Genomic DNA, 21,190 nt, shown 5'->3' on the forward strand with positions numbered 1-21,190 from the left:
TGTCAAAATACCAAATTTTGGTATCTATCTTTTTTCTTCTTCTAATCTACGGTTTTTAAGCTCCTACACTTTATCTAAAAATATTATCTTAAAGTTAATATACGGACAATGAAGTCGAATTATTATAAATTACGATAGTGATGTGTTTTTGAGGTTAATAAGGGGAGAAAATTCTAGAGAAGATTACATATTTACCTAAAATAAGATAATATTTATAAAATTTACCTCAAGGCGGAAAAGTTATAAAAAAATACATCACGATTTTAACTTTTTCATACTTTTACTCTGCTTCTTGAATTAATTGCAACTTTACTCTGACTGCCATAAATAAGACACGCATGATCTGACTTTCTCGCCCTCCCTCCCTCCCTCTCTCTCTCTCCTGCCACAAGTTGACTCTCTCTCTCTCTCTCTTTCTCTTTTTCTAACCGGTTCACATTTTGTTTTTACTTTTTCAAACATTTTCTTTGTTACCTGTGGCCAATTCTTTTTTTATTTTTTATTTATTTTTATTTTTTCATTCTTTTAATTAATTCTATATAATATTTTTAATTAAAATATCAAACATTTCTATTAATCTTAAATTATGTACTACTATTTATATTATATTTTATTATATGGATAGAGGTTTTAAAATTTATATAAATTAAATAAAATAATTAAAATTTGATTAAAAAAAATCTTCGTTGTGTTAAGATACGGGATCCATGTCTAAATTTATCATAATATTATCATATCATTATCAATATTATCATAACCTTATCATCACATTATCATTTTATTATTAGACTATTATCATAAAATATTATCTTAACCTTATATTGATATTATCATAATATTATCATAATATAATCATAATATCATTATAAATATTTATTTTACGTATTTTATCCTAATATTATCATATTCTTATCATAGTATTATCAATATTATCATAACCTCGTCATCACATTATCATTTTATTATTAGGCTATTATCATAAAATATTATCATAACCTTATATTGATATTATCATAATATATTATTTGAAATATTTATTTTACCTATTTTATCCTAATATTATCATATTCTTATCATAATATTATCAATATTATCATAACCTTATCATCATATTATCATTTTATTATTAGACTATTATCATAAAATATTATCATAACCTTGTATTGATATTATCATAATATTATCATAATATAATCATAATATTATTATAAATATTTATTTTACGTATTTTATCCTAATATTATCATATCTTTATCATAATATAATCAATATAATCATAACCTTATCATCACATTATCATTTTATTATTGGGCTATTATCATAACCTTATATTGATATTATCATAATATTAATATAAATACTTATTTTATATATTTTATCCTAATATTATCATATCATTATCATAATATTATCAATATTATCATAATCTTATCATCACATTATCATTTCATTATTAGACTATTATCATAAAATATTATCATAACATTATATTAATAAATCATAATATTATCATAGTATAATCATAATATTATCATAATCTTTTTATAAATATTGATTTTACGTACTTTATCATAACCTTATCATAATTTTATCATAAATTTATCATAAAATTATCAGAATAAAAAAGATTTGAAACAATAACATTAGTAACAAAAGAATGGCTCAATTAGCAGGTAACAATTTACACAACCATATTTAGTTGTTTGTGATTCAAATGAGACATAACATTAATGAGAAAGATTCAAAATAATAACATCAGTAACAAAAGCTCAAACAAATCTCTAAAGCCTAAAAAAATGGACAACTCTAGCTAACATATATGTACTCCAATTTTATGGCATATACACAAATAGAATTTACATACAAACAATCGTCCATTAAATCAAAACTAGAGCTATGAACTTTCAAGATAATTAATAACCACTTGATGCACATTAAATTCTTCCCAGCATGCTCTCAACTATTTCTGCAGCAAGTAAAACAATATTTCTTGATTCATTTACTCGGCTTTACTCTTTTCTGCCTAAAGCAGAAATAGACAAGCTTCAAACCTGAAATATAAAGTTATGATAATATTTTCATAATTTTTAATATTTTGTATAATCGGTAACTTATTTATTCAATTCAATTTTATTATTTCATTAAATGTCAAACAAAGATGCAACATATATAAGCCTCTCCTTAATCATAAAATACAATGAATCAATAAATACAATAATCTCCTCTTGCGTTGGTAGCTATTAATAATTATCAACTCTTTAAAGCCGATAAACCATACTTCAGTCACATTATTTTTTTACATATCTGCTCATTTCTCTTCAATAGTTGAGGAATGATTGCTTTAAGAAATCCTAGACTTTAAAACTCCCGTAACCATCCAGAGAATAAGAAAATATGATTCACCACTTATCGTTTCACTTGCGGCTGAAGATCGCCTCCACTTCACCGTCGAAGATCGCTTCCACTACTGTCGCCGAAGCACAATCTGATCAACGTCAAAGAACAAATCACAAACAAAGTAGCCAAATGTGCTCCATAGAATGATTTGACAGACATAGTGTTTATAATTGACCAGGAATTTCTACAAATTGCTTAATGATTTCTAAAAAGAGAATGAAAATAGTGATAATCATGTAATAATACAGAGAACTCAAGGCCAAAAACACAAATTGCTTAATGGTTCCTTAACTTTTATATTATAAAATTGTCTTACTCTAAGTTAGAATGCCTAATCAAGATATACAATTAGATATGACATGGCAATTAAGCAATTGGAGCTTTAAAACTAAGAAGCATCTATCGCAGCAATTCACACCTCTTATGTTCAAATGATTGTTTATATTTATCAAATTCATTCAAATTATTTTTAAATTAGTACTATTTTCAAAATAAAACTCATGAAATTAATTATGATATCTATAGACACGATATTAACAAATTCAATTCAATTCAAGCACAATGAATTATTTTTTAAAAAACCCTAAAAATCAATTAAAAACTTACGACATGATTGTTGCCGACGTGCCGACCAGGAAAATTCATTGCAATTGTCGAAGCATAAGTTTGGCAAGCAAAAGCCAGAGAAGAGGAAGCAATGGTGGCGTTTATACAAAAGCAGCTACAGAAAGCCATTAATGAGCGACGGTAGTGGTTATGCATAGAGGGGATGACAGATTAGGTTGCTCATGCGAAGAACTGGAGGAGAAAGCGGCGGATGCGGAGTCTGGTTATTGTCGAGCGGGTAAAGGTTGCAGAAACGGACGACGGTGGTGGAGCTGTGTGAAATAATCCAGAGAAGATGAGAAATTGGTGAAAGTGGAAGAAGAGTAAAAACAAAAACTTATAAAATTATATGGAGTATTAAAAAGTAGAATACAGAGTAAATAATTAAACTTTAAATATATTGGAGTAGAAATAAAAAGATAAAAAAATAGAGAGTAATTTCTATAACTTTTGAGAGGTGAGGTATATTCTACAAATATGTTTAAATTTGGAGTATTTTTCCTAAATTTCTCAAAATTCTATAGTATAGTATAGTATGTGAATTATAAAAGTTGCTTTATTTTATTTTATATTGTATTTTACAAAATATAAATAATTTCTATATCACATATACAAAAAATTAAAAAATTCATAGTTCATGTCACCTACTTCAAATATGGCAACTCGGATTGAAAAAAGAAAAGAAAAATTAAATATTACAAATTTATAATAAATTAATCTAAGCTATAAAGAGAGAACAATTTATAATATGGCAAAATGATTTTATATCCATAATTTTTGGTCATTTTTTCAAATATATTTTCAAATTGTAATTTGAACATTCTGATATGTCAATTTTATAATTTTGGACAAATATATACAATCTCCAATTTAAATCTATTAATTTTTAGACACACAATTCTCATTTTAAACTCATAAAACCATTCATAAACTGAAATTAAAGAAAAAAATTATGTGAAATAATCATTAATAGAATAAAAACTTATTAAAATAAATTCTAAAAAAAGGTATGATGAGGTTTGGGTATATTTGTCTTAATTTGCAAAATTGATGGATAATAATGTCTATATTACATTTTAGGAATATATTTAATAAAATGGCCAAAATTGTGGATATGAAAAATTATTTTATCTTATAATATTAATTTTTATTGTCTACCAAAAAAAGATAGGCACAGTACGTTTCTCTATTTAATGTAAAATTGTATTTTATCTTATTACATATAAATTATTAGTTTATTTTACATAATTAAGATTTTAATTTACAATTCATTATTATTAGACAACAGTGATATATTTCTTCAAAAACAAAAAGCAATTGTTATATATGTCATAGTTATATTTCTCTAATTTAATGTAAATTTGGAGTTAGATTTTGTAAAAATTTATAGTTTAGTGTATTTTTGATAAACATCATTGTGACACATGTGGGTCAGAGTGGACTTTGAGAACCTCAATTTTTAATTGAATAAGAAATGTAGTATTTGATTTTAAACCAAAACACTCCAAATTTATGTTTGTTATTCTCAATTTTTAGGACTATTTTTATAATTTTATATTTAGTCTATATTTCTTTGTGGGATTAAAAAATAGCTAATTTTTTTTATTTTTTCCGGAACGGAGAGAGTATATATTATTAAGTATATAATTTATAAAAAAACATAAATAAACAATTTTTATTTATCATAAAAATTAAAAATACACAATAACAATAATTCGATAATTTAAAAATAATTTTAGATAATCTATATTAAAAATAAATTGAGGGGCTAAGTTGTATAAAACAATTATTTTTAATTTCAAACTAATTTTAACTAAAAATAGTTTGAGGGACTAAAATAAACTTTAATTGTAATAATTAAGTCATTTGATGGCATCATTATTTAACGAATGAAAAAAATTAGTTAAATTAACTTAAACATCAAGACATAATTTTTTAAAAGAAAATAAAAAATTATGCACTACTAATTATGATATAAACTCGGGAGCAGTGGCGGATCCAGAAATATTTTATAAGGTGGGCAAAATTGTGACAAATGTTTATAAGATGAATAAAATTGACAAAATATAAAATTTAAGGTGGGCAATGCTTTAAATTTTAAGACAAAAAAACTATAGTATTAATTTATATATTCATATTTTTCTGAAGATTATAAATAATAAGGCGGTCAATTGCTCACCCTATGCTCTTTTTAGGTCCGCCCCTACTCGGGAGTAATAGTAATTATCTCGAAATATAATTCATATAAATAGTTTAGTGGCACAATATCATAATTATGTAGAATTTAAGACTTTATATTTTTCTCCTTTCTAATGAAAGAGAAAGAGAAAAAGAAAAATGGAAAAATTATAGAAAGTTGTAAGATGGACCTTATGAATTGGCAGATCACCAATTGTAATTAGATACTGATTTAATACCCACAATTCTTCATGTATAGTTTACTTGATATATGCTTTATGATGTGAAAAGATTGGTTATATTTAGATGGGCTTTCAAGTGTTTGATTTCGTGGGGTATAAAATCTTAATCAGTTAAGATTAAGAACATAAATTGTAATTAAATAATGATTAGAGCTCATAATCTTTTTTTTTTTTTTGAAAGAGGAGACAGGCCAAGGCCATAAGAAAGCTAGAGCGATCTACACATACGGGGCACAGAGACACCCGCTAAATCATCTATAAAGCAATGAATAACTTCCTGGGGCATAGTGTTGTGGGTAACTAGACCAACTCCATGTCGGAAGCCAATGCTAGCCATGCAATCCGCAGTACGATTTCCTTCCCGATGAATGTGACAGATGTGCACTATCCAGTCTTGAGCCAAGATATTTCGGATAGCATTCAGAAGGTTTGAGTTAGCATTTGTTGGAGATCTGTCCTTGGTGAGAGCGTCGACAGCAAGCTTGCTGTCCATTTCAAGAATTACGTTCCTATAGCCTTTGTTCCAAGCGATGTCAAGCCCATCTAGCGCGCCCCATAGCTCTGCCTGAAGAACAGAACAGCACCCGATGTATCTGCTAAATCCGAACTTCCAGCAGCCTGCGTTATCACGAGCTACACCTCCAGAAGCGGCCATGTTATTCGGCAAACGAACAGCCCCGTCAGTATTAATTTTAAAGACTTGAGGAGGGGGCTGGTTCCATCCAATCAGAAGTTCCTTTTTATGACCCAAGCCTGGGTTGGCGAGGACGGAAAAACGTTGAGCTTGGATGGTATAATTGGCTAAGCGAATAATCTCCTGAACCACCGAATCCGAGCTGCATCTCTCGTCTTTAAACACGAGGTTGTTACGGTGAAGCCACAGACTCCAACAGGATAGACCAAACATAACAGACCAAGGGCCATTTCTTGAGCTTCCACGGTATTGAACCTGCAAGTTTTTGAAAAGCCAATCATCAAAAGCAGAAGTGAAAAAGTCATTATTAAGGTTAAACTCATTAATGAGATGAAGTTTACGCCAAACTTCCCTAGCAAAGACGCAATGTCTTAAAACATGGTCGGTGTCTTCAGAGTGGAATCCACAGAGGTTACATGTAGCATCGACGGACATATGTCTTCGACAACGTTCTGAGTTAGTCATCAACTTGTGTTTGGCAGCTAACCAAAGCAAGGTTCTAACTCTGGGGGTACCAGGCCATTGCCATATGTTCCTCCATTTAACTTGATCACCTTCACAAAAGTTGGTCTCTTGCATTTTGTACGCAGAATTAACGCTGAATTCTCCGTTTCTTGAAAGACCCCAATAGATCTGATCTGGGCCTGCAGAAGCAGTAGGAGGGCGGGCAGCAGCAATATAGAGAAGGACCGAAGAAGGGAGGATGTTGGCAAGAAGATTCCAGTTCCAAGCACCATTAATAGTGAGATCCGCCACCTTCATAATAAGAATGTTATCCTGCAACGGGGAAAGAGCAAATAATTTTAATGGACCCAGATCAGCAAGCCAGTTGTCAGTCCAGAAATTAATAGTACAGCCATCTCCAAGAGCACAATGAGTGCCAAGCGCAATATTTTGCCAAAGGTGGTGCAGGTTCCTCCACAAAACGGAGCAGGAGCCCGTTATTTTGCTTGGCTTGCTGTTATTCAACCACCCATATTTATTTCTAACCACTTGAACCCAAAGGAGATCCGGTTTGGTGATGACATGAAATCCGAGCTTCATCAAAAAGGCATTATTTTGATTTTTAATATTCTGAATGTGTAATATCCCAAATATTTTTGGTTTTTTTTTCGATGAGCTTCCGGTCTAATTTTAAAGTCGTTTGCGGATTCGTGATTCGAGTAGTGATTCGATTCGCGTTGGGTTTGTTTTAGACCAACCAAATTTTTGGTTCAACCAAAATTTGGTTAGCGAGACCATGCTATTTTGGCAACAGGTCTAAACGAGACCAGCTTGCCTCTTAGTCCATATTCTTGGCTATTATTTTATCCCATTTTGAGACCTTATTTATTTTCTGCGAGCTGCGTATTCCTTGCCTATTTAAGCTCGTTCTAAACATTTTTAACCTAATTTTCTTCCTCTCATTCACATCAACCCTAGCCGTCACTCCCTTCATCAAAATTCTCTGAAAATCATCGTTCCAAGTCATTCTCACATCGTTTTGAGATCTTTCTCGTCTCAACTGAAGCTCGCAGTACTCTCTACGATTCTAAACGTTGAGATCGTATTTCGGTATGTTATTCTCTCCGTTATACACGCCGTCGTTTTATCGTTTTTGAATGTTTATGTGGCTACTATTTCTTGCTCTTTTTGCCGATGGTTTGTAATTGCTAGGGCTGTTTTTTTGTGAATCCTTGATTCATTCTCTTGAGTTTGAATGTTAGTTATTTGAGTTGCTTGTTTACTTGAGTTCAGAATTTGTTTCTTTGGCCATGGTTTATCGCGTGAAACTTCTGCTCATTGTTTAGGCCATGGCAGTTTGTGTTTTGCTATATATTTGTTCATACCTGTTTTGTTTCTTTGCTTAAGAATTTTATTTGGTTTCTGTTCATGAATTTTGGTAAAGGATGAGAATGTTATTAGATACCCTGGTTATGAATTATTGATTTTCTTATTGCTTTGGTTTGTTGCTTTTGGTTAAGAAGATTAATGGCGGCAGTGGCATTCTTCTGAACTCAAAATGTTATAGGGTTAAAGTTTGTGGCCATCTTTCTCTTTTGAGTGATTGTTACGTTTCATTGTTATCATGGTCAATTGATTATTAAATGTTATTATGGCTTTTGGTTCATTTTGGATTTTTAATTTCTTAAATGCTATTGGATATTTAAAGGGTATTATATTGTTTAATCACCGGTTTTAAAACCGAACCTTACATTATCGTTTTGATTTCTAAATTGCTATTTGTTAACATTATTTTATAAATAAAAAAAAATGTTGATAATTCAATTATAATTTAAAATTGGTTTTGATTATTTTAATCGGAAAACGATAATTATATTTTAACCTATTTTTGTATAATTACTTGGGTAATTATGATTTATTAATTTTTTTGGCTCCGTGTGCCAAATTGGCTAAATTACAATTTAGCCCTTGAACATTTTTAAAATTTATTTAAGTAAGTTTTGGTTTGTAACTTAGGTTACTTAAATTGCAAGATATTGAATTCTACTTTAAGATGGATAATTATTTTATTAAATTATTTTAAATCTATAAACTCGGGTTTATAAATTTAATAAGTTTTATTTTGGGTTAGACTGTGGTCGCCCGACAAGTGGGAAGAAGCTTGGTAGTTTTAAATAACTCGGCTGACTCACTGATATGAATTTTAACTTGGGTTAAATTAAGTTGTTTAATAAATTACTCGAATCATTTTAATATGTTTATATGATTTGTACTCTATAACTTTAGTTATATTTGGAATGCATTTAATACAAGTGTTTATTAAATGTGGCCTGGTATTGTGTTGTGCTAGTCCTATGTGGTGTCTAGTACTCTCTAGAGTTAGGGTCTGATTTTAATTATGATTTTAATATTTTATTTAGACCCGTCGACTGTTCGTACCTCAAAGGCGAACCAGAGTTAGATTGCTTGTCAAGTTTCACGTGGAATAGCAAGCAGTGAGTTTATATCTCTATTTACCTCTTTATTAAGCAAATGTATTATTTTGTATATATATATATATATATATATATATATATATATATATATATATGTATAAGCAGCTTTTGAACTGTTTTCGGCATTGTGGATTTGATTTGGAACGTGCTACTCGATGGGCATCATCGGGACTGCGTGCGCACCGGTAATGATTATGGTATTGAGGTAGGTTTGAGATACGTCTCACCTTAGTGAGGGCACCGGTGGAAGATACGTCTCCTGGGCTCACTATTTATTAAGTGTTAGTCGGGGATCGGTTATTGAGATACGTCTCACCGACACGACAATGGATTTAGAATTGTGGTTTAGGGTTTCATTGATAATCCATAATGAAAATGTTTTATTAAACGTTTTAAAGGTTTTTAACTTAATAAATGTAAATGGTTATATAAACTCTACTCAGTAAATCTGACCCCGTTGTTTTCCCAAATTTTCTAGGTTTATGATTTGAGCGTTGGTTGATCTCCGTTTCTTCATTCTCGGAGGTTCCTTATTTTATTTTCAGAATAAAAGAGTCGAATTGTTTTAAACTCTTAGACCGCAGTAGTAGTAGTATTAGATTATTTATGATTAGTCTTTTATTATATTTTTAGACTGTTGATTGTTGGTGATTACTTTATCGCTTTTGGCATGATTACAGTATTTATGGTATTTATATTATATTGCCATACTGTTGGAGTTATAATTTCAGATAAGTATACTTTAAATATATGTTGCTTATTGTACTGCTAGACTAGGCTGAAGTCTCGGTTGCCCCCGAGCATGTGGTTTTGCTGCAGGTACATTGTTTTAAATGATATAAGTTGGTTATCCGCGAGGCTAGCTACGGGTTTTGGTACAACCATACCCATACCCTAGCGCCGGTCACGATTCATGAAAATGGGTCGTGACAAAGTTGGTATCAGAGCTTTAGTTTCGAACTAAGGCCAATTTTTTTTTTTTGCATGTTACGTGTTTATCGCTTTAAGGCATGTGAAGTGTTACTGTTGTGTCATAGGATCTACTGCGGAATTAGGATTCAAGTTTTGTCTTTTGAAACGTCATCTTTTGTTTTTAAAACATTCTGCCTACACCTATAAGATTGTGTCGAGTCAGTCGTGTGATATTTGATCTGATGCTAAATTTTATGTGGTAAATGTTATTTGACTTGGGTGATTTTTAATTGCTTATGATTTCTCGGAAAATCTTATGTTGGAAATTTTCATAAATTCATACTTGGGTATGATGTTGTTTGCCTTATCATGTTGATGTTTTGTTTCATTGGATGAAAATCTTTGACTTTTATGCCTTTAATGATTTTAATAGCGTTGGGTTATTTGGTGAGTAGTTTCGGCTTTAGCCGAGAACATGGATTATTAAAAATAATATTTTGTTAGGCTTTGGCCTTGTTTTTTGTGTAAATGGTCATTAAATCTTTTATCATGTTTTGTTGTTTTACTTTGTTGGCCACGTATTGGTTTTATATTGCAAAAAAAAAAATTATTTTTTTGTCTGACTGGTGTTCTAACATAAAAGTCGGATAGGTAGCCTGGACACGATACCCTAAATATATGATTTTCATTACTTCGCTAGTAAAATGAATTTCTTGTATTTCAAAATTTTACACTGACAGATGATTACAAAAGGGTTGTTCTTTCGAAGTAAAATAAATTTCTTATATTTAAAAATGTAGATTTTATGTTTGGCTTGGTGTTTCGAAACGATTATTTTCAAGATAATTTTATTTATTTTGAAAGGTGTACTGTTTTAACGATTTAAAGTTAGTTTTAAAATTTTACCGTTTGGTGGTTTATCGACACTTCAGTGTTATTGGTCGTATATGCTTGGTTTACTATTTTGGCCGAAGTATGTGTTTTGGAAATGTTATTTAAACTTTATTGATTTCTCACTTGGGTGATGACTTTGACGTTGTTAAGTTGGTGTCGTCGAGATTCCTATTTTAAAAGATTGAGATTTGTTTTAAATTGTTTTTTTCCAGATTTGAAAATACTTTGAGTACATTTTGAAAATTGTGGTTGTGGGTCTGACTTGACTCACCTAAATTTTGAGTTGATCTTGGAAGTAGTAATTATTCGGCTAACCCTATGGTTTATAAATTGAGGCGTTTGTGAAATTTAATCAACTTTTTTATAAAAGAGGTTTCTGAAAAATGATTTTTAAACTGTGGAACTCGACATGAACTCAAAATCTATTTTGTTGATTATATATTTGAAATGAATTTTAACGTGTACTTTTTATCTATACCAGGATATGTTTTGATCTGATTTTGTTTTGTTTTGTTTTGAACATGTTAATTCAGGATGTAATATTTTAATCATTTTTAGGTTGTTTGAGTTGTTGCCATGTCGGTAAAAATTGCTTATCAGATAAGATCTTACATGCTCAATTATTTCGTGTTAAGTTGTTTACCTATCATTATAATGATTTGTTTCATGGCAATATGTTTGGGTTAAATGCGGGTTAAGACATGATTGAGTGGTTCTCGGTTTTGTAATAATCTTAAACTGTTGGGTTGTTGTTCTTAGTGCACTTCGCACATTTGTTTAAGTTATGCCATGTAATTATTGTTTTCGTTTTGCCTCTTCGTGTTAGTATCACGTGACGACATTTCTCATTATTTGTTTTTGGCATAACCTTGGCGTTGGTGCCGATGTGCGATTCGAACCTTTGTTTAGACCCTGCAATTATTTTAGATGTTATAATTGGATATGCCGGAACTAACTTTTGAACTTCGGAAATTGAGATGTTGGGATTAGTATTAGAGGAATTTGAGGAACGACTCTTTAAGCTGTTAGTGGATTCTGTATGAGAATCTACCGAAGTCTGAGGATGGTGTTGTGAGTTAATATTACTCAACACTGGTGGAATAATTCTACTCGTGGGTGTTGCCTCGTGCGTTGAGCTTCGAGCGTTATGTATTTTTAGATCGGATTTGTTGTATGTAATTTGGAGTATCGAAATTTTTGACTTTTGGGCATTCTGGAAAAGAATGTGGAAATGGTGACTCGAGGTTGATTAGTGTAGTAGTACACTGGTGTTTACATCAGGTAGATCGGTGAAATAACGAAACTGATGGTGTAGTTGTAAAGGCGGTCGTGTTGTATGATTTTCCTTTGGGTTTAATTTTGATTTGAGGCGAAATTCTTTTATTAGGAAAATTTTAGTTACGTTGTTGAATTGGGTTATTTCGTTAATGACGATTCAAATCGGTGGGCTACTAGATGGATGAGCGCACGTCTCACAGAGTGTGATGTCTAGTAAATAATTTGAAGGAAAATTGATTTCAAATGTTAACTTGTTATAGTGATTGAAATGTATTTATCACGTAATTGTGCCCAGACATGTCATGATCATGCATTTTGAATGTCACGAATAGGAAACTGCATTGACCATTAAGTATGTTCACTAATTAAAGAGAAAGAAATTGATACATGCATTTAGTACATGCATCACAGACATTAAATGTTTAGGGTTGAATGCAACTCTTTGGGGATGAGAGCTGTCATCACCCTGGTGCATAATTATGTAAAAAAAAAATTCATCAGTAAGGTTTTTGAGAAAAATATTTTGTTAAAAAAAAAAAAAAAAAAAAAAAAACTCGCGAGTTATATTGTGAAAAAATTTTGTTTAAAGAGTTGGTAAATTTCAAACGGTTTTGAAATTTTTATCCGGATAGTGTTTAGACAAATACTCTGTGATGACGGTGGTGATTTAAGGACGATTGCATTGTAAGGGTCTTTTTATTGGAGTATCCGCGTTTCGTAAAGGATACCTATATTTATAAGGTTTCACTCGAGGTATAATTGTGTTAAGTTTGGTAATATATTTTAATTCGGATTGGAAAGATTGTGTGAGCTTACGGTTTATGAATTGAGGATTATTGGTTTAAGAAACTTGGTTATGCTCTACGAGTGTGTTTAGTTTAAAAAAAAAAATTTAAAAAAATTTTATTTTTACAGATTTCATTTCTGTTCAAAAAGAAATGTGTGTTGATATACCTTTATAAAATTATTTCATAAGCAAAGGGATTTTTATTTACAAAATTTTACCTTTTTGAGGAAGTGATGAAATTTTGTCAGTTTTGATTTAAAAGTGGATATTAAGATTTTTTTTTTCTAATTGAACGATTTTATAAGTCGAGGTATTTAATTTCAGAGTAATGTTCAGAAGTAAATTTAAAATGAGAGTGTTTAACTACGTTGGTGCATTTACAAACTAAAGGGTTTTCCAACAAATTTCATTTTTTTCGGTTTGAAAATGAAATAGAACTTGAAAGGTTAATTATTTTAATTAAATATGCATAATTTTGTTAAATGATATTTTACGTTTGCGGAAAATTGTTATGTTTGCGGAAAATTATTTCCCATAAATTTTTTGTTTGAGCATAGATAATGAACTGATTAAGTGTGTTTCGATCTAAATGATCTCTCGTTGAATACGAGGTTATAGAGGCATTGATAGATTTTTTTTTTTTTTTTGGGATTTGCTAGTTAACTTGGAAGCAATGCGTTTATCAATTTAGAGGATTGTTATCAAAAGTTTAAGTTATGTACTCCTTGGAATTGCGATATGTGTTTTTCTTGCGTCTTTGTTCGCAGAGTTGATAATATTATCAAGTTGGTTTTAGTTGATTGGGTATTACCCATCCGCCAGGAGAGTTTATAAACAAATACAAATCTTTTGTCTCGCTCTCTATACTAAGATATACCATAAGACCAATAAGTTGATTCGAGATCTCACTATCAACATCTTGTCCTAAAAAAAAAGTAATCTTTCTCGATAAAGTCGGTTGATTAAGATAAAATACTATTCTCCAGGAACCATACGCGCACCTTTTGATGCATACGGTTCAAAAAAAAAAAAAATCGCGAAAAACGAAAGAATCAATGTGGAGATCCCAACCCTCCCTTTTTTTTTTTTTGATAGTAAGTTTTTTTAAACTTAATTCCTTTTTTCTAACGAAAGGGGTTTTCTTCCAGATGAGTTTTAACACGTTTTTAGTTTATAGCTCATGTGTTTTGAGGGTAGATTTTACCAGGATAAATAATCAGTTTGGTTGTCCGTTTTGTTGAACTTCTAAGTGTTCCAGTTGTAACTATGAAGTTGGTTTTGTAAGATTGCATGTTAAGTTTTGGGATCATTCTTACATTTTTAGTGTTGCCCTAGTGGTCATTAATACTCGACCTGGATGATTCTGGGTGTCTTCCTTGTTAATCGTGTAGGTGATTCTTGGTTGGAAAGTTTTTTCTTATTTCGTTCACACGTGTTGTTCTCAAGGAGTTGTTGAGGTACCGAACTGTTAGATTCAGAATTTTTCGCCTATACGTGTGGTGATCATTCAGGTTTTTGATCAGATTATTTTCGACATGTTTTCGGCTGATTTACGTTTTTGATTCATTTTGACTTTCCTCGAATTTTGTTGTGGTAGGATTTTTTTTTTCTTTTAGTGAGATTTGTTTAATCTGTTGAGATTGCGGTTGTGTTTTGCATAGGTTGACTTATGCGGTGTTTTGTTTTTCCATTGAGTTGTCACTCGGCCGTTGAGCGGTTTTTTAAAAAAAAAAATTGTTATGCGTTGTTGTTTCCTTCCGTTCTGTTTGGGGATGCGTTGATCCGTATTTTATGTGTTAGGAGTGGTTTTTGGTGCGCCATGTTTCTGATTTTATTTAATTTTGATTTGTTTTTCAATTCGAGGACGAATTTTTTTTATAAGTTGGTGAGAATGTAATATCCCAAATATTTTTGGCTTTTTTTTCGATGAGCTTCCGGTCTAATTTTAAAGTCGTTTGCGGATTCGTGATTCGAGTAGTGATTCGATTCGCGTTGGGTTTGTTTTAGACCAACCAAATTTTTGGTTCAACCAAAATTTGGTTAGCGAGACCATGCTATTTTGGCAACAGGTCTAAACGAGACCAGCTTGCCTCTTAGTCCATATTCTTGGCTATTATTTTATCCCATTTTGAGACCTTATTTATTTTCTGCAAGCTGCGTATTCCTTGCCTATTTAAGCTCGTTCTAAACATTTTTAACCTAATTTTCTTCCTCTCATTCACATCAACCCTAGCCGTCACTCCCTTCATCAAAATTCTCTGAAAATCATCGTTCCAAGTCATTCTCACATCGTTTTGAGATCTTTCTCGTCTCAACTGAAGCTCGCAGTACTCTCTACGATTCTAAACGTTGAGATCGTATTTCGGTATGTTATTCTCTCCGTTATACACGCCGTCGTTTTATCGTTTTTGAATGTTTATGTGGCTACTATTTCTTGCTCTTTTTGCCGATGGTTTGTAATTGCTAGGGCTGTTTTTTTGTGAATCCTTGATTCATTCTCTTGAGTTTGAATGTTAGTTATTTGAGTTGCTTGTTTACTTGAGTTCAGAATTTGTTTCTTTGGCCATGGTTTATCGCGTGAAACTTCTGCTCATTGTTTAGGCCATGGCAGTTTGTGTTTTGCTATATATTTGTTCATACCTGTTTTGTTTCTTTGCTTAAGAATTTTATTTGGTTTCTGTTCATGAATTTTGGTAAAGGATGAGAATGTTATTAGATACCCTGGTTATGAATTATTGATTTTCTTATTGCTTTGGTTTGTTGCTTTTGGTTAAGAAGATTAATGGCGGCAGTGGCATTCTTCTGAACTCAAAATGTTATAGGGTTAAAGTTTGTGGCCATCTTTCTCTTTTGAGTGATTGTTACGTTTCATTGTTATCATGGTCAATTGATTATTAAATGTTATTATGGCTTTTGGTTCATTTTGGATTTTTAATTTCTTAAATGCTATTGGATATTTAAAGGGTATTATATTGTTTAATCACCGGTTTTAAAACCGAACCTTACATTATCGTTTTGATTTCTAAATTGCTATTTGTTAACATTATTTTATAAATAAAAAAAAATGTTGATAATTCAATTATAATTTAAAATTGGTTTTGATTATTTTAATCGGAAAACGATAATTATATTTTAACCTATTTTTGTATAATTACTTGGGTAATTATGATTTATTAATTTTTTTGGCTCCGTGTGCCAAATTGGCTAAATTACAATTTAGCCCTTGAACATTTTTAAAATTTATTTAAGTAAGTTTTGGTTTGTAACTTAGGTTACTTAAATTGCAAGATATTGAATTCTACTTTAAGATGGATAATTATTTTATTAAATTATTTTAAATCTATAAACTCGGGTTTATAAATTTAATAAGTTTTATTTTGGGTTAGACTGTGGTCGCCCGACAAGTGGGAAGAAGCTTGGTAGTTTTAAATAACTCGGCTGACTCACTGATATGAATTTTAACTTGGGTTAAATTAAGTTGTTTAATAAATTACTCGAATCATTTTAATATGTTTATATGATTTGTACTCTATAACTTTAGTTATATTTGGAATGCATTTAATACAAGTGTTTATTAAATGTGGCCTGGTATTGTGTTGTGCTAGTCCTATGTGGTGTCTAGTACTCTCTAGAGTTAGGGTCTGATTTTAATTATGATTTTAATATTTTATTTAGACCCGTCGACTGTTCGTACCTCAAAGGCGAACCAGAGTTAGATTGCTTGTCAAGTTTCACGTGGAATAGCAAGCAGTGAGTTTATATCTCTATTTACCTCTTTATTAAGCAAATGTATTATTTTGTATATATATATATATATATATATATATGTATAAGCAGCTTTTGAACTGTTTTCGGCATTGTGGATTTGATTTGGAACGTGCTACTCGATGGGCATCATCGGGACTGCGTGCGCACCGGTAATGATTATGGTATTGAGGTAGGTTTGAGATACGTCTCACCTTAGTGAGGGCACCGGTGGAAGATACGTCTCCTGGGCTCACTATTTATTAAGTGTTAGTCGGGGATCGGTTATTGAGATACGTCTCACCGACACGACAATGGATTTAGAATTGTGGTTTAGGGTTTCATTGATAATCCATAATGAAAATGTTTTATTAAACGTTTTAAAGGTTTTTAACTTAATAAATGTAAATGGTTATATAAACTCTACTCAGTAAATCTGACCCCGTTGTTTTCCCAAATTTTCTAGGTTTATGATTTGAGCGTTGGTTGATCTCCGTTTCTTCATTCTCGGAGGTTCCTTATTTTATTTTCAGAATAAAAGAGTCGAATTGTTTTAAACTCTTAGACCGCAGTAGTAGTAGTATTAGATTATTTATGATTAGTCTTTTATTATATTTTTAGACTGTTGATTGTTGGTGATTACTTTATCGCTTTTGGCATGATTACAGTATTTATGGTATTTATATTATATTGCCATACTGTTGGAGTTATAATTTCAGATAAGTATACTTTAAATATATGTTGCTTATTGTACTGCTAGACTAGGCTGAAGTCTCGGTTGCCCCCGAGCATGTGGTTTTGCTGCAGGTACATTGTTTTAAATGATATAAGTTGGTTATCCGCGAGGCTAGCTACGGGTTTTGGTACAACCATACCCATACCCTAGCGCCGGTCACGATTCATGAAAATGGGTCGTGACAGAATGCCACCTCCGCCATTGTTGCAAGGAGAACACATCACTTGCCAATTAACAGGACTTGGTTTGTGGCTTCCATTTTGATTACCCCAAATAAAATTACGGACCAAGCGGTCAATTTGGTCGCAGAGACCCTTAGGAAGAGCAGTGGTTTGCATAGTATAGCCCGGAATGGCTGTCAAGACAGATTTTGCTAACGTTAACCTGCCCGCCAAAGATAAAAGACTTGCGTTCCAGCCAGAAAGCTTATGCTTGATTTTGTCGATAATAAAAGCGTAAGTCTCTTTGCTAACTCGGGAGTGAAGCAAGGGAACACCCAAGTACTTCCCTAAATTGTTCGCTTTTTGAAAGCCAAGAAGGTTGCTGATGTGATCAGCTTTTTGAGGTTCCACGTTTGTGGAGAAAAAAATCTGGGTTTTGTTCAGGCTAACACGAAGGCCGGAGCTAAGCGAAAATTCATCCAGAACAGCGTTGACAGTTTGAGCTTGCGCTTCCGTCGCTTGGCCAAAGAGGATCAAATCATCTGCAAAAAAAAGATGGGATAAGTCAGGGCCGTTTCTACTTAATTTAATGGGCGACCAATCTCCGTTATGAACTGCAGAACAGATTCGATGAGAAAGGCGTTCCATGCATAAAACAAAAATGTAGGGAGAGAGAGGATCCCCCTGACGGATGCCTCTTGTGGGTTTGAACTCCTCAGAAACAGAACCGTTCCACAAAAGATTCATGTGGGAAGTGGAGACACAGTGCATGATTAGCTTAATAAGATTGATAGGAATCCGGGCATCAATAAGGGTGTCTTCAATGAAATTCCAATTCAACCTGTCGAAGGCTTTCTCGAGGTCAACTTTAATTGCAAACCACCCTTTTTTTCCTTTCTTGATTCTCATGGAGTGAATAACTTCCTGAGCTATAATGATATTATCAGTGATGTTGCGACCCTCAATAAAACTGACTTGCATAGGATTAATGATGTGCGGCATAACTGGCTTTAACTTGTTGGTTATGATTTTAGTAACCAGTTTGTACATAACTGTACACAAGCTTATAGGCCTAAAATCCTTGATGCTTTCCGGCTTGGTAGCTTTGGGAATCAGAGATATAAGGGTTTTGTTCAGCTCGATGTCCATCTCTCCGCTTTGGAAAATTCCCTGAATTAAATTGCAAACACTTGAACCCACCACAGGCCATTGGTTTTGGTAGAAACCAGCAGGAATGCCATCAACACCCGGCGACTTCCAGGGCATCATTTGGAAAAGAGCACGATGAATGTCCTCTTTAGAGATATCTTTCTTGAGATCACTGAACAAATCTTCGTTAATGAGAGGAAAGAACCCTCGGTGCGCATAGGTAGGTCTGATAGTAACATCTTCAGTGTATAACTTAATATAGAACGAAACAGCAAGGTTGCGAAGAAAGGTCTCATCATTACGCCAGATTCCATCAGAGTCCTTGAGCATAGAAACAAAATTTTTCTTCCTCCTCGTAATAGATTTGGCATGGAAGTAAGAGGTGTTTCTATCCCCGAACATAATCCAGTCGCACCTGGATTTCTGAAGCCAGAGAGCTTCTTCTCTTAAAAGGACATCCGCGAGATCATTTTGGAGTTGAGATTCCAGATTTGAGAGAAACTGAGAAGGACGAGACTCCAAATATTTTTCGATCCCAGAGATTCTAGCCATAAGGTGCTTCTTTTGCTTGAAAACGCTTCTGTAAACATTAGTGTTCCAATTGCGGATGCTGTCAGTAAAATGGAGCACATTATCATGGAAAGAGTTATTACTATTCCAAACATTAGTAACAACTTGTTTAAAATCTTGATGAGTGATCCAAGGGGCGAGGAAACGAAAAGGCTTGCTGCTCTGATCAAAATGCTTCAGAATATTAAGCTTCAAGAGAATGGGTCTGTGGTCGGAATTGATTCTCGGAAGATGATGGGTGATAGCATTAGGAAAACTCTTGAACCAATTTTCATTACATAAGGCTCTATCAAGTCTTTGGAAAAGGCTCCCCCTTCTCCAAGTGAAAGCAGGGCCGACAAAGTCAAGTTGAGTAAGGGATGTAAAATCCACAAAATCATTGAAATGAGGGCAACCTAGACTTCTGAGATGACCACCTCCCTTTCTGTCATTAGAATTCAAAATGGCATTAAAGTCGCCGGCAAGAAGCCAAGGAGCATTATTATTAATGCTGAGAGCAGAGAGGTTGTTCCAGAGAGCACGGCGGCCAGGGGGTTGGGGGCAACCATAAACAGCAGTAAAGAGGAACTGCTCGCTGCTAGCACCATAAGTAATTTTAGTGTGAATGAATTGCTGGTGGTTGACAATGACAGAAACATGGATATCATTTTTCCAAAGGAGCCAAATTCCGCCGGAGAAACCTCTAGCTTCTACACGATGGGAGAAATCGAAACCAGAGCGTTTGATGATCTTGTCCGCTTTCAAACCTGAAATTCTAGGCTCAACTAAAACAGCAAGTGAAGGGTTATAACAGTCACGGAAAGATTTAAACGTGCGTAAAAAATTATTTTTAGCTGCCCCTTGGCAGTTCCATATGAAGATGTTAAAATTCATAAATAACAAAAGAAAAAGGAAGGAAAAGAAGCAAACCACCATTAAATGGAGATGTGGTCGGTCATAACGTGAGAATCGTTGACAGCGTTGCTGACAGGAGCAGTACCAATGAGTTCTGAAATGTTGTTTGGGGCTGAATTACTCATCTCCAATATCAGGTCATTGAAGGATGAATTAGGAGGGAGATTAGTTTCCTTCCTCTTTTTCACTTTGACGCTACCTTTGGAGTTTTTGTTAATTTTGACTTTCCAATGATTAGGAGGTTTTTCAATATTTCTGGCATTGAATTTGTCTCTCAAAGTCTTGGATAACGAGAGAGATTGAACGGCACCGGTCTCTGGAGGAACGGAAAGAGAGACAGCGGAATGTTTGCTTGGGTCCAAAGAGGTGCTGCAGGGGAGGAGAGGAGAGGAAGAGCTAGTAGAAGCTTTGGTGACATTTTGAGAAGCATCAGCAGGTACGACATCTTCTGCATGAGAATGCATGGGCAGGTCGAGCATAAGATTATTTGTGGTTACATTGGTAATAGGCGATTTATTTTTAGCCTTGTCATTAAAAGGTCTTTCTTGAGTTTTGGTAGTATTTTTTTTAGGGCTAAAATTGTTGACTGTTGGAGGTATGGAAACAGGAATATCCTTCTTGCCATTTTTAAAAGAGAGATCCTGAACTCTCTCCTCTAAATCAGCGATAGAATCAAACCTTGAGCCAGAGGATATCTTGCTGTTAAGAGCTTGATTATTGCCATTATTGTCAACCTTCCTTCTTCGACTGTTGACTTGCATCCAGGGTCCAAAACGGGCATCTTCCTCCCTAGTCGTCAGATTCTGACCACTGCTAGCCGGAACAGCCATCTCATGGTTGGTGTTGCTTTCAACAGGGGTTTTGTAAGGACAGTAGTTCTCTCTGTGACCATATCTTCCACAATCGAAACAAATAATTGGGAGGCCTTCGTATTCGACTCTCTGAGTACGTCCGTCAATAATAATCGTGGATATCAGAGGTTTCGTAAGGTCGAGATTTATGGCTAGGC

The 21,190-nt window shown here is 32.9% G+C and overlaps 1 long non-coding RNA gene across 1 annotated transcript; it reads right to left on the reverse strand.

Annotated features, from left to right (window-relative positions):
* Positions 1-2,111: 2,111 nt before the first annotated feature.
* On the reverse strand, positions 2,112-3,460 carry LOC130015322 (uncharacterized). The gene is made up of 2 exons (XR_008790352.1): positions 3,004-3,460; positions 2,112-2,485 (listed from the first exon to the last, which is right to left on the reverse strand). It is a non-coding gene; the product is annotated as an uncharacterized LOC130015322 (long non-coding RNA).
* Positions 3,461-21,190: the final 17,730 nt, after the last annotated feature.

The sequence above is a fragment of the Mercurialis annua genome, linkage group LG1-X, assembly GCF_937616625.2.
Source record: "Mercurialis annua linkage group LG1-X, ddMerAnnu1.2, whole genome shotgun sequence".
In the NCBI taxonomy this organism is placed as follows: Eukaryota; Viridiplantae; Streptophyta; class Magnoliopsida; order Malpighiales; family Euphorbiaceae; genus Mercurialis; species Mercurialis annua.